Source organism: Anas acuta, chromosome 4 (assembly GCF_963932015.1).
Source record: "Anas acuta chromosome 4, bAnaAcu1.1, whole genome shotgun sequence".
NCBI lineage: Eukaryota > Metazoa > Chordata > Aves > Anseriformes > Anatidae > Anas > Anas acuta.
Window position 1 is genome coordinate 34,492,894 of NC_088982.1, and position 15,206 is coordinate 34,508,099.

A 15,206-nucleotide genomic window follows, 5' to 3' on the forward strand; every position below is an offset into this window, starting at 1 on the left:
AAGGTCTACTCATTCTTTTCTTACGGCGTCCTTTCATAGAAAACCTCTTTCCGTTTAAGGACTAGAGCTTGTAGCAGAAATTACAGGGTGGAAGCAGCCTGTGCTATGTAGCAGATCACATTATGTGATCAAAATGGTCTTTTCTGCTACTAAAATACCATTGCTAAATATTCTCAGATTTAGTAAGCAGTTTATGAAGCACTTTGAGAGCCTCCTGGAGCAAAGCCTATAATTAGGACCACCTGATGCTGCCTTAACATACAGGGATGGACGGCCACATCTATGCTGAGCAGTGAGTCTGTATTGCACAAATCATTGTTAATGAGGGTCCTCAGGCTTACTTAGTCTGTTGCCTTCTCAATCCCCAGGATTTCTTCATCTCATCCAGAAATCACCCCTGAAAAATTCAAGGCCAAGGGGAACTGTGTCCTAATTGAAAACAAAGCCCCACTGAGGAAGATCACTACATTTTACTCAATTAGAGTCTGTGTTTGACACTGCGAGCCATAATTTATCCAGGAAAAATGTGCCTGTAGTCTTACAGCAGCCCCTCAAACTGACCTACATCCTTAGGGAATGAATTTTGTTCTTGGATTCCTTTGAATTTGTATCTACCAAATGTTGCTGATGGCAGGAAAGAGAGGTTTGGGGATTAGAGCTCTTTTCATTTGTCTTGATGCTGTCTGCCATAAATATTGTTGCCTATGCAATGATGGTAAGGCCACTATGCAAGCATGAGAACAGAGTAATTGTAACTATTAATGGTACTAAGTTTTCCACATCTGTGGGCAATAAACTCAATTTAACAGGAAAAAAAAAAAAAAAAAAGGGACCAACAAAACATTCCACAACAGCTAAACCTAAACTTGCTATTCAAGTTCAGTTCTTCCTAAGTACCTCTTTGTTAAGTCAACACTTAATCTTTTGACTGATGATGGTGAAATTATTACTTCCTCAGGTCCCACTCTTTAAAACATTTAACCCCTTAAATCTCTTAAAAGCACACTTGTGGTATCTGCTGCTTTTCTATCAATACTGTCACTGTGGTTGCTTGGGACTGGACACCTTTGGGCATCTGGTCTTTGTAATACCAGCTATATCAGTCACATGGGGACACTTGTGCCTGACATCGGCTTACAGTTCGTGCAGTGACACTTCTAGAAGATGAGCTGTCAAGCTCTTTGGTGCCTGAGGGACATCACCTATGCTATTGGTACAGGAGCTGAAAATGTACGTGTTCTTTCTAGCAGCTGAACTAAAGGCACTTCATTGGGTAAATGACAACAATGTGTTGACAGATGTTTCAGGACCAGTACAGAAGAAAATTTCATTCTCAAGCTCTGTGAAAATGGCATGTTCATGCATACACATTTGTGTGTGTGTGTATGTAGAATTTTGCTTTTTTAATGTTTAAAGAAAGTTTAAAGATCATTTAATGTCTTTAAAAGTGCAGTCATGTCTTAGAAAAACTGCATCTTCAGGTCATTTATGAACAGTCATATTTGTAAATTTTGGCTGGTATAAAACTCCTCACAGGCACATACATTTCTAGTATGAGACAAAGATTGGAGACTACGGTTACATTTAGGTGGCAGAGAGTAAAAGGTTTGCCACTGCTTAGCTTGTGGAGCATACAGCATGAAATTTTACAAAGCTCTTTGCCACTTCATTGTTTTGATTTTCATCTTATATTTATTGTTTCTGCTTTTTTTTTTTTTTTTAACCCCTCCTGCTACTTTTTTAGATGAGGGTCATACTCTGCCATTTAACCTACACGTTACTCCCACTGATGTCCTACTTATCAGGATGGGACAGTGTATTTAAGAGTTAAGCATCTGAGATAACTCTGTTATTCACATATCCTTCCTGTGTGATGGCTACCTCCACACCCACACATTATTTTCCCCTTACCCGTACCTTTTCCCCTCCCTCCTCCCTTCTCCCCAGTTTTCCTGTTTGATTCCCACTTTCCAGTTCTTTCTGACTAATCTCAGACTTGTTTTGTGCCTGATACTAGTGAGAAACCTTTTGCCCCTCACCAGCCAGCTCTCACACCATCACCTCTTTCACCATTTCCATCCACGTGGAAGAAAAAGAAACTTTTAGTCTAAGAAGCTGCCAAGACGCCGTGACCAAATCTGAGCTGAGCCCACACAGTCAACATCTTGTATCAGTGGCAGATCCGGGCCTATATTTTAACAGCACACTTTGCCTTGGAAAACTTGAGGTTGTAGAGTTCTGGGTGGGCAAGAAGCTTTAGTATAGCAGGGAGAGTCTCACAAAATATATTCACACCACAGTCCTCAGGGCTGGCAGCAGTCACTGAACATTATCTCCATGCACTCTAGCTGCTATGTCAGTTATTTCTTCACTGAGCAGTGAAGAATAGGCAGCTGTAATTTATACATCAACAAACACGATCGTTTGTGTCACAGAGCTTAGAACAAGAGGGAGAAACTGTTTTGGTCAAGTTTTTTAGCAAAAAATAAAATAAAATAAAATAAAATAAAATAAAATAAAATAAAATAAAATAAAATAAAATAATTTACATCTATAGCCACAATAAAATATCCAGTGACCTTGTGCTTGATAATTGTGCTCCTTCAAAAAGAAGCACAAAAATATTCAAAACTTGGAAAAAATATTTCCCTTAAAGCAGTATCACCACACTTGTATGTGCTTCACTTGTTAATGGTTAAATGTAAAATTATGATGTTTCTTTTTAAAAGATCTGTTTCAGTTCTGATGCTCAAAATCTGAGAGGTACAGTGACACATTTTGCTTGACCTGAACAGTTTTGGTTCCTGGCCATCTCATATAAATTTCTTCTCTTCTTTTCATTGCACTCCTCAGTTTTACCATCATTAGCAGTTAGAAAGCAAACAGTTGCTCACACAGTTCAACTCAGATAGTCTGCGACTGCATGGGAAAGAAACTCAGGGAGCAAGGCTCTGCCCTGGGTATGGATGTGAGACTTTTGCTGTGCATCTAAATCAAGAGAAACTCATGCCTTGGTCCCTGGGGACACCAGCACCACTGTCGAGCTGTGCAACAGCCTAGCTCTGTGCATGCACTGGAAGAGGTTGTAAGAGGGATTGAAATGCTTGACATGTGGGGAAAATAAGGTAAGTATCACTCCATTGTGTTTATTGATCACAGTCAGGTTGTACAAGCTTGATGAGAAGTAGTCCAGAAATTTAAGATAAGAAGAATCCTTATATTTCTGTGTTTATATGAGTTCTAGATACGGAAAATTCATGTATGCAATGAAAACTTTACATAGGTTGGACAGTACTATTCCTAGTCTTGCAGATTGCTCTCCTACTGCAAATAGCTGCCTCCCTTGCTACTTGTCTGAGAGATGACTTCATATTTTAACAGTCCTCTTCTCCTATTGTATGGATGCGAAGGACTTCCTACATTTTATGAATCAACATGCAAATTTGAGCCCTTCCCATAAAATCCTTCAGTAAACAGGATAAGTTTGCTCTAAACAGTTTTCATCCAGTAACAATTCACTTTAAATTCAGCTAGCATCAACAAACTATTTTCCCTTATGTTCTTCTAATATCTGTTTCCTGGTGTAGAATAACAAGAAAAAATAACAGATATTTTGTCTACACATTGAAGAATTTAAGTTAAGTTTTAGGTATTCTTTAAATAGTGACAGTACTCTGGTAGTCAACTCAATTGTTTTCATTTTAAATGCAAAATAATGAATGGAATTAATACTGGAATTGATTGGATTCAGTAAGTGTAGTATTGCAGAAAATTGAAGTAGGAAAAGTCCACTACTTGGCATAAACAAGAATTTCACAGAAGATATCCTTACTGGAATGCATTAATAGAGTAGAGAAAATAGACTTTTATTACATGTTATATAAAAGATTGTCAGAAAGATTGATGGTACAATAGTAAGCAAAAGAAAAAAAAAAGGCAATTTCCAATTTTACACATATTGAAATTCATACTTGATTGTTTTCAGTGCCAAAGTTAACAATAATAACAGGATAAGGAATTGATAAACACAGTACAAAGAAATATTCACCCAACAGATATAACACTGCATGAGGTTGGGACGTAGAAATGAGTCTCACTAGGCATTTGCAAAATGCAGATTAATATGTATGTTTTCTTAATTCATAAGTTGCTATTTCAAGAAAAATACAACCAGGAACACATTTTTAGGCTTCTATGTAGTCTTACTAAGGGGTGAAAAGCAAACAAAGTAGATGCTCAAAGAGAAATGTCAAGAGTAACTTGGGCACCAAAATGGTGCTACATTAAAGTGGCTTGAGAACAGGATCAACAGTTGTCAGAGCAGTAAGGGGGTGACAAAATGGCTTGACTTATTTTAAGAGAACCTAAACATTGTGTTAACGTTGACAGCTGACAGTGAAAACATTGCTGAAAATGGAGTGCGAGACAGAGGTTTTCTTGATAGCCACAGGATGTCCTTGGAACAGAGGCTGCATCTCAATGAACTTGATTCCATTCACAGTACATTAGAAAGAAATTAGTTAGGGTTGAACATAATCATAATGTCAATGTAGTTTCTGCTCCAAGATCGGTCGTTCCAGTTAAGAACCATGCCATACTTGGGAAAAAAAATGTCTTGTTTCCAAACACACAGCAAATCACTTCCAGACCAAACACAATGTTTCTCTCCACCTTTCTAATTCCCATGTTTTCTTCCTCTTTCAAGCACAGTTATAAAAACTCATGTTTTCAGCTGCTTTTGTCAGGAGAGCTAACGAGTTGGGGAGGGACTAAAAGAAAACACAGTAGAAATGGGGTCACTGAGAGGTTAAACTTCATGAATTTATTCATTGGGATTCAGCTCACGCCCTTCTGAAATGAGATGTCATCATTAAAATTGTGGATGACACTGTTGCACAACGATGCTTCCTGACAAGCTGTTAGAAAGACATGAAGGAAATAGGTTTCATTTAGACTTCAATACATCATTGAGATAAGGAAACAAGCCTAAATGAAACAAACAATGTCAGAAAAGTCCTGAAAACAATCTGTATCTGTGTAGGATGATTGTAAAAAAGAAATGTTCTAATTTCATTAAAAAAAAAAAAAAAAAGAAAAAAAAAAGCAGCAGCTAAGCATCTCATCATTCCTTTCTTTCTTTTCTGGAATTAGTAGTTGTGAGACATGAATAGCACAAGTACCTTGGAAGTGAATATATTGCTTATTTCATCCTAGTACTTCTGGTATAGCAGAAATGTTAGCTGGGTGTTTTTTTAAGAGAAGTGAAGAATCTAGTTTTTTGAAAAGGAGAAAAAAAGGAATAACAACCATTTCTGATGAAGCACGAAGGGTACAGACTAAGGAGGTGTAGTCCAGGGCTGATATAGCCCTTTCAGTGCACGGGCTGACACCACTGGCAGATGAATCAAACAGCTGTCCCAAGGCAGAAATCAGTCATATCTGGGCCAGTCCTGACTGGTGCTTTTCTGCCTTCTTCATTGGGGCTTGGCATCTTTTCCCAAAATGTTGCTTTAGTGCATTATTATCCTTTATTTCTAGATGGCTTTCAAGTGGCTAAATGAAGTCTTCCTGGCGGTAATTGGAAACCATTACTTTGTGCCTTATCTGCAATAAGCCCTTTCCTCTTTGCCCTCTGTACATTTAAACACTGCCACCCTATCCCACCCTCAGTTTCCTCTTCCTTTAATTCGCTACACCTCTTCTCTCAGGCACGTTTTGGGGTCTCCCCTGGCTCCTGTTTCCCTCTGGATTCCCCCTTGTTTCCCATCTCTCTCCAAACCAGCACTGCAGGCATAGTGGTTTTTAGGCAATACCTCACCTTGAGAGGAAAAATTGCCCCTCTACAGCCTGCACTCCCATTTATGCAACCCAGAATGGCATTTTCTTCTCCTGAAACAACATGCCATTTACTGTCCGATTCACCATCAAACACAAACCACTTCTGCTGAGCTGCTGCTTGCCAGTGTACTCCTGACTTGCATTTGCACAGCTGGCCACTAACTTTCTAAAGTGGCTTAACTATCACTTGTCCCAGCTGAGCCTCCTTTTATTTGCTGCAGACCATACCTGTATTTAAGGAAGAACATTTGGAATTAAAATCCCATCTTCTAAAATGTTTCCAGCCCTTCCCTGCTTGCTGAAGTCTACAAATCTAATAAACCTACTCACTATTAATACCTCCAGCTTTTTATAACTGGATGTCTCAGTTATGAACAGCATTTTTCCTACCATCCTTGAAGGCTGCCTTGTTTTTTGGAGAATTTATGGGACTCTGAAGCTAACCAAGTTGCCCACAGAAAGGGTTCTGGCTCATCAGTGAGATTTACAGCCTGCTAACTACTCCATAATAAGGTAAATAGGGAACTGCTGGGCCATCAGGGAGTCTGACACAGAAAAAAAAAAAAAAAAAAGACAGCAGTTTCCTCTCCTTTCCCAAGCCCCTTGTCTCATTATGTTTAAAAAAAAAAAAAAAGTTTTAATAAGATGGAAACTTTCCATTTCAAGATAAAACTAGAGCTTTACTAAAAAACTTTGAAAACTTTGAAAAACTGTAAAACTTTGAAAGTAGTTGTTGAGATTAACGGAAGTCAAGTTTGAATAAATACCATGGGACTTTAAATGGGATTTCTATCCAATGGAATCCAATGGAAACAAAATGCCCTACAGAAGAAAGCCATCTCTCTGATTACTCTCTGTGCTGTATAATTGCCATCCATTTTATCATGACTCTCCAATTCAGAACAGCCTTGATTTTTACAACTGTGAAAACAATGAATAGGAGAAGACAAAGTCCCATATGACATACAGCATTTGTTGGCAGGGAATGGAAGCATTCACATGAACTGTAGATAAACTAAGCTGTAAATTAATTTTAACAGAATTGAGATTTCCTGGAAAAAAAAAAAAAAGGGGGGGGGGGGAAGGGCGAATATACCTTTTTTTTTTTCTGGAAGAATTTATGGCACTTTCTCTGCTCTGCATTGGTGATGTCTCTGCTTGCACTTTGCATTGCTCTGGAGTAGATTAACTTTCTGGGTAGCCCTCATTACCACATTTCATTGTGTGACAGCATTTCTGTAATGCTGAGCTTTAAAAGACATTGCCGTACACCTACTGCTGGATCCCTTCTGTTCTGATCAGCTACCCTGGGAAAGCTGCTACAGACTGAAAACAAACACTTCTTTTCTCTTCTTCTTTTAAACATATATACTAATATGATGAAAAAAAAAAATAACACTTGTCTGTGATGTTATTTGGAATAAACACCCACATATTGAAAAGAAGCTCTTTTTATCTCAGTACATCTACTGACTATACCTGCATAACCTTTTCAAGTAAGACAACCACAAAAGGCAGGTGATTTTGGTATTATTTTGTTTTAGGTGACTTTTTCAGTATACTGTACAATTAAGCTGGCTGTTGTTTTTTTTTTTTTTGTTTGTTTGTTTGTTTATTGTGTTTTGTTTAAATCTCAAGAAAAGAAGTCAAAAAATTCAGTGCAGAGAGGCAGAATTAAAAACTGACCTGAAAAATATCACATAACTGGAACTGCAAACACTGATCTTAGCAAAAATCTGAAGGGAAATGCCAGCCAGAATTACACATTACCTTGAAAGGAACAAACACAATTTTTTTCCTTGAGCTACCAAAGGATCTGGTCCTAGTCTATAGCAATATGGTGTGGTTTATATTCCAGGTGTCCTCAGTTCACTCCCTTCACTGCTGAACTCAGACATTTAGTCTGCAATTTGTTCCATACAGGTGGACATGTGCAAGCAACAGTTATGCTGATTGTGACAAATTAGCTCATTTGCTTGCAATTGCTGAGGTTGAGGCAGTTGGAAAATGTAACAGCAAGGATTTTCCAAGTAAATGGCAAAAACTTGTACACATATGTTCAAGATAGCTCATCTGCAAGGTAGTAGTAGTGGACAAACCACTACTCAAAATACTGAATGTAGCTATTGCAAGGAAAACATTGTGTGCTGAAGAAAGAAACAGGGAAAGTGAAGGCTGAGATTCCTTTGGAAGATCCAGTTCTGCCAAGGGCTCTGTTTGAAGTGGCCAGCTTGTAAGTACTGTTTGGAGTGATGTGCTGAAATGTCATAAAATCACTTCTCTATTTTGAATAGCTTCACTTGTCCAAAAAATTATATTTTTAATGCAACAGGAGCACCTACATGCTAAACCAGAGCAAGCAAAAATCAGCAAAAAGGCCATGCATCACTTCCTCTGAGAAAGACAAGATACTGCTTCTCATAACCTCATCACCATCATCTGGGCTCTTTGAAGGCATTTCTTGCTTCTTTTCTGTTTGAAACCCTATGCTCATTTCAAGCACACTCTATAGGGACAGACCCAAGGAACTGTACTGTGTGGCCATAATGGTGATGCCAAGGTGTTGTTTTCTGTTCTGTTGCCTGATTTTTCAGCCCCTCACTTCTGTACACTGATATTAGGTACACGGCATGTATTTTGATTGCTAAGTGTTTCACAATAATGCCTTTCGTATGTGGGTAAAAATTACATCTGTGCTCAAGCTCCTGACCCAAATCTATAATCCTGACCTGAGTTTCCTCCAAGGGGAAAAATGTTTGCATAATAATGATATGCTTGACCTCAGATCTTAATCTGGGAGACATGAATCAGAAGACAGGGCTGTGGAATGACAAGAACTAACTTATATTCTCATGTCTGGCAACGGCTCGCTCCGTGACCTGAGGGAGTCATTTCTTCCCTGGGTGCCTTGCTTTCTCCCTGTAAACAGAGGTAATAATGCTTACCCTCACAAAGGCAATTTGAGGTCTATTGCCAAAGGCTGCTAAATGCATTTATAGCTGCCTGGGAAAATTTTTGTTTTGTTTCCTAGAAAATGATCAGGATAGCAGCTTTTACATAGTTTAGAGGTATTTACATGCAGCAGTCCAAATCAGCCATTGCTAATACAAATCTGACTGGGTCTTTGAGGATCTCTGTGTATTTATTGTCCATCGGCAGACTCTATAATGAGGCTGCAAATACAGGAATGAGCTCGTGTTTGGAGCTTCTGCCATTGTTTCACTGTTATGGGAAATTTCTACACCAGTTGCCCCACTACCAGTGAAGTAGGCACGTTGGAGAAGGAGGAAAGGGAATGAAAGGTCTTACCAAAGACCCGGACCCTTAAGACAGACCCTTCTTTCCATGCCCAGCTCTGCTAACGGGAGCTCTGACCCCCCATGGATCCTCTCCGTGATGCCAAGCTTGGTGGGCACCCCTCAACATGGGTACACACTTGCTGTGACTGCCACCCACTCTTCAGCTCAGCCTGGCTCTCCACTGCATGGATCTGAAGTTTATCCTCCCAAAATCACGTCTTTACCCAGGGGAACACTGTTTCCTTAGAAGAGAGCTGGGTTGACATCTGTGGCACCTTCTGGGGGTCAGATGCTGGTGGTGGGGCCTGTCACAGCTGATGCGGTGTGTTAGTGCAGCTAGGCCCTTCTGAGTCACTAACCCCAGGCTGGATATACAGGATGCAAACCCCTCGTTACAGGATCTTTGTCAGCCAGATACATGGTCTTTCTTCTTTCTCAGACTTTGAAGTGGTTTTGTGGTCGTATGAAAGCTGTTTAGTCAACACAGCTTCCCTGCCAGGCAGCAAAGTAGTTACTGGGATCAGAGTGTCAGGAAAGAAAGAAAATGTAACGCTGCATTCATTTGGAAATCTTATATTCATCTGTGCGTGTTTCTGCAAGGTGGGAAGCCTCCCAAAGTTCAGTTAGAACAGCCACCATCCTCAGCTGTTCCCATAGGGATCATTGGGGCTGCACTGACCCCAGTGCCTGTGCCCAGGCCTCTCAGGCAGGGCCCACCTCCGCAACAGGGAAGAGCTCCCTCTTCAATTTACCAGGCCATAAAACTGGTTCTGCCTGTGGAGATCACCTCTCCCTGGGTTTCACTAGATTATGGACTTCACTGTTTTACGGGTTTGCTGCTTCCCATTTGAGAGCTATCTGACAATGCAAGTAAATAGGACAGAGTCTGCAAAGGGTTTTCGACATATGTAGATTTCTATCAAAGTCACGAAGCTTATGCAAATTAGGAAAAAGTAACAAAAACTGCCTGGAAAAGCATTTTACTAACCCTAAACATCCTTTGAGCTTAGAGAAATCCTTTCACGGGATCGATTTTGTATACCTCCTTACTCAGTAGACCTTTGGTCTATCTCTTATGTTGAGATAGATCCCTCTTCATCTAACAGGACACGGTCACCTCAAGCCTCTTCAAGGGATTCAAACCATTGTTGCTGGGGTAAAAAGAAGAGAAGAAAATAAAATAGAAAAAATATTGGTTAGATGTATTGAGAAATATTGCTGTGTTTGAATATGGGGTCTTTCTGGTTCATAACTCTAGATCTCAAGCCCTAGTCCAACAAAAGAGGGAGATAAAAAAAAAAAAAAGGAAAAAGAAAAAAAAAAAGCAATATAGTTGCCTGATCAAAATATTGCTTGCAGGGCAAGATAGAGCTTTTAATATGAGGTAAAACTACATTTTTCTGGCTTTTCATCTAAACATAAAGTACCACCCCTATCTATAAATTAGTATTTATTTGTATTGTATTTCTTAAGAATTGAGCCATGGTCCAGAAATAATATGTTGTTCCTTAGCAAATACATGCATGCATAACCACAAAGCTGGAACCTCACTGCAAAGAGAGGATCTTAAAGGCTCAAAGAAAGAAGATGAAAATACATCAACTTCATTCCAGATCTAAATCACTTTTAACTCAATCATTTTTCTAGTTTCAAATGTTAAAGAAATTTCCTCTTGTGCTATGTAGCTGATTACTAGGTGTTTTCTGCCACATTTAATCATGATTAGATACAGTTTTATATCTTAGAAAGCTGTACTTTGCCTTTGTGCAATCTGTGTGTGAGAAAGGTTTGAGTAGATTCATTTCTCACCAGAAGATTATATTGGAATAACAAGTACACACTTGCAAAATTTTCTTCTGATTTTGAGGACCATCAGACTTTTATACGTTATTTTTTCCCTCTCGGTTTGGCTTTTCTCTGCTTTATTTTTCAGTCCCTCAGTTCATTAGTCTCACACTTTCCTTCCACTCTCTCTGTCCTGCCATACTGTCTTCTCAGGTTTTCCTTTTTGACAGCTGAAATATAAGAAGGAGAAGATGCTTTTACTGCTACTTCTGACAGTACAAATATAAGCCAAAGGGTGATAAGACTTCAACTAACAGCTACCAGTGCCTGTAAGGAGAACCCCCCTTCCTATCCCCCCCCCTCCCCGCCCCCCCCCCCCCCCCCTTTTTTTTTTCTTCCATTTCTCTTGATTTGGAACTAAAGAGAAATCAAAAAGCCTGATGCCTCAGCATTTGAACAAAAAACACAAGAGGAAAGAGATATCAGAGAGTGTGGCATGGTCCCAGCCCCACCTATGATACACTAAATCACAAGGGCCCAAGTCTACTGGGCAGAGCTTTAGTGGGACAGCCAACAAAATACTCCTTATCATCTCTGAAAGTTTAAGCCACCTTCTTCATCTTAGAAGTCCTCATGATGAGAGATATCTTTTAGAGATATCATTTCTTCTTCCATGAAACCTATTATTACTCCTTCTCCACTGGGTTGAATGGGTTTACACTAGAGAATAGAATCCCTTAAAGTTTTCAAGCATTAGGTACACTAAAAGACATGAGAGATCCCTTAACAGTGGAAAGTATTATCCTAGAAGCTCTGAATGTTTTTTTCCTGCCATACAAATGAACATAGTGGATGTTAAAATCCAGCATCCTGAAGGTTAATATCTTCTTGCCAACTGGAAGAGGAGGCAGCCTGGAAAGGTTCTCATACACACAGCTCCACCAATGCTCTTGGTTTTCAGCAGGAAAAGGGCACTTCTGAGCATGGCAGAGCTAGTTTATAAGATGGCCAGCGTGGCCATAGCTGTCTGCACAGCAGCAGGGCTAAAGCTGTGACTGAGAACCGAGGTCCACTGGGTTGAGAGCTGAGGTCCATCTTTATGGCAGAGCCCAGTTTCCCTGCTGGTACCATACCCACCTGTCCTCCCAACTCATTTGAGTAAGAAGCTTTGGTTCACTGTTATCTCTGCTTTAAATAAGTGATTTCAGCGATCACTTTTTGCTAGTTTGAAGTGTTTCAAGCTGGCTATTGCAGATTTTGAGTACTCGTCTGGGTCTCTGCCCAGGTATCACTCCAACCATTTGAGCAGAAGCATTACATGCTTGAGTGATAGCTCCCTCCATGTCCCTACCTGGACCTACCCCAACACACAAATGCTTCTGGGGCTTAAACCATCCCCAGCTGATCTTCCTGTCACGGCCAGCTGCTCAGTGCTGGGTATCACAGCACAGCGGTGGGGAATTGTTTAATATAACACTGCAGCTTGAAAATTCATTCTTTTCAAGCCAAGGAGACTAGTCTCCTTCAAACAGGACTTTGAATCATAAATAATGTCACTTGTCTTTATAGAAAAGATGACACTCAGTTAATAGGGTGGCAAAGTTCATACGTTACCCTATAATTAAAAAACAAGGGGAAAGACGGACCACTTAAAAGGGTTTCCCACTGTGACAAATTCTGTAGATAATAACATTTCTGCACTGCTGTAAAAAGCTACCACTTTGGCTGTAAATCCTCCAGCAAGGGTAATGAGTAACATAGTCGGCCTTTCATTTGTTTTGAAGCCTGATGCCCAATCTTTTTGGAAAATAAAAGCACAATGCCTGCATCATTGGATCAATTGATCCAGGATGTATCTTAAAGAAACAGCTTTGCTTCCGCTTCAGTGCCTAATTTCAGTTGTGTAATTAAGGCAATATCATTTGCATTTTTGATGTATGTGCCTTTTGGTCTGCACAAACAAATGCCATGCCCATGATTTAATTCTTATCTTTATTTTGTGGTGGCTCACATTTCAAATCTCTCTGTACATTGACAATTTATGATTATTATTATAATTATTGTTTTTGTTATTGTTATTTATTATTGCCAATTGACTGCCACAAATCCCCTCCCACTAGAGACTTTGGTGGCAGGAAAAATTCTTCCCTCATCTGCCAGCAGCCTCTTAGCACACAACCCTAGATGAAGAGCACTTCACAGCAGATAGCATTTCTAATCTTAATAGGCTCAAACTTTAAGTTTCGTTTGCACCTTTGTTAACCAGAACAGAAATATAGCAAGTTCACAACTTTTTTTTATTTTTTTGTATAGAGTGTAATGAAAGAGCCCCCTCCCCCCCCCAACCTCCCATTTCCTCCTGCGATTAATTGAAATGCAGCCCCCTAAACCTCCACTAATTTGTTTTGAAGCTAGCTATTTCCTCAACCAGTTGCAGCAGATTAAAGTTGTTGATAGGAGACAGCATTTTTTTTTCCTTCCATTGCTACATGCCAGTTAAATCCCTGGCTTTGCTCCCCTATCTCTTGACACATATATCTGAGCCACCACAGATAAACCCACCAGGCTCAGACACACGTCCACTAGGCCTGCGAGGGGCTCGCTTTGCTCTCTGCTGAACAGCCTGGTGACAGGCAGTGAATGTAGCCACAGAGGAGGAGGGACAAGGAGCAGAGCGCCTAGCAGTTAAGGTTATCATTTCCCATGCTACTTCAGGGGCCAGGTTTTTCCACCCTCTCCCATCCTGAGCACTCCAAAAGCAGGCAGCTGCTGAGCCAAGCAGGAGGCCAGTGCAGCTGCATGCATGTGAGGCAGGCAGCGTGGAGGGCTCCGTTGTTCGACTTGCCAAAAAAAATTACAGGGCACATTTATCTGGACTCTGGGATTCAAGGCAGCATAGGGAATAATTTTACCAAGGCATTGACTGGGAGATTAAAGCTTGTTGTTAATATGTGCATGGTTGTATACTAGCTAAACCTATTCTCCCGAAGGTTACACATGACTGGGTTGTTCGGACAAAGCCCTTGTTCTCTCTCTTTTTCTTTTTTTTTTTTTTTTTTGGCACTACAGTTAGCTTGATTTCATCCAAGTCATTCTCATTCTTCATGTGTCATGCTCTGCGTATGCTTGCCGGCAAATTTACATCCTACGGCGGTTGTGTCACAACCTTCCATACAATTTTTTTTTTCCTGTTCTCAAATGTAGACATTTTCTTTCTGGGACTGAATCCCAGTTTCCTTCTGTATATTGTTGTCTTTAGTTTTCGACTTGTTTGGGACAGGGGGGTTCCGCTGTCCTGCTGGGGCTGGGGGGAGCTCAGCTGCAATTGATCTAGCACTTGACTGACGTACTTACTATGTTTCTGTTTCATCAGCTTTCCACACAATTGAGCATAAAATTAAACCTATACATCTAAAGCACTTAGTCAGCTGTAAGAATTACCCATTATGCCCATTTATTTGCTGTATGGGTTTTTAGTTTTATTTTATTTTGTTTTCTTTTTTATTATCATTATTTATTTTGTGCTGGTCTAGTGCTTTGCATCTCAATGTGGCTATTAGTGAAATGTAAAAGGGACATCTAAGGGCCACATAAGCAGGGAGACATGGACCCACCAGGCTCTGAACCATGTTGTTTTTTTCTTTTTTCTCTGCTTTTGTTTCCACTGTCATTGACAGTGTTAGCCCAATAGAGTTTGTAAGAAAATGTCTTCAAAGTGCAGTTCTGTTGCTGCTTGACTGCATTTGTCTATGTTTTTTCTTTGTCTGTCACTGAAGCATTGACTCAAGAATCACTGAAAACTTACATCAATTTCTAATGAGTAAGACTTTACCAAGCAGGTATCTGGACAAAGAACAAACAAACCCTCCTTTTCTCTCCACCCCAGCTGCTTTGGATCCCATTGAAGACTGCCAAATAGGTTAGAGTCATGCGTGAAGTTTGTCACTTCTGAGTTGCTGACAGTACGTACCTCAATGTACTACATGCTATGCATGTTAAATGATTTTACTGAAAGAAATTTAAATGTATTGAAGTATTGCTGCCTGTTATGTAGCACTATTCTTTCCACATGCAGTTGGGAAAAAGCAAGAAGTGATTGTGTTTTGCCATTACAATATTTGGTTTTGGTAAATATGAACATTTCAGAAGCTGAATAAAAGTAGTCACTATAACATATTCAGCCCATCTATTCCAGCACATGTTTGATACTAAAATATAACCTCCTGCTTAGGACTGTCTGCGATTTTACATATATAAATATGCAATAGAAAGAGATGTTCTGTA

The 15,206-nt window shown here is 39.8% G+C and overlaps 1 long non-coding RNA gene across 1 annotated transcript; it reads right to left on the bottom strand.

Moving 5' to 3' along the window:
• Window positions 1-3,253: 3,253 nt before the first annotated feature.
• Window positions 3,254-6,279, bottom strand: LOC137855954 (uncharacterized). Its single transcript, XR_011096082.1, has 3 exons — window positions 6,067-6,279; window positions 5,334-5,568; window positions 3,254-4,916 (listed from the first exon to the last, which is right to left on the bottom strand). It is a non-coding gene; the product is annotated as an uncharacterized lncRNA (long non-coding RNA).
• Window positions 6,280-15,206: the final 8,927 nt, after the last annotated feature.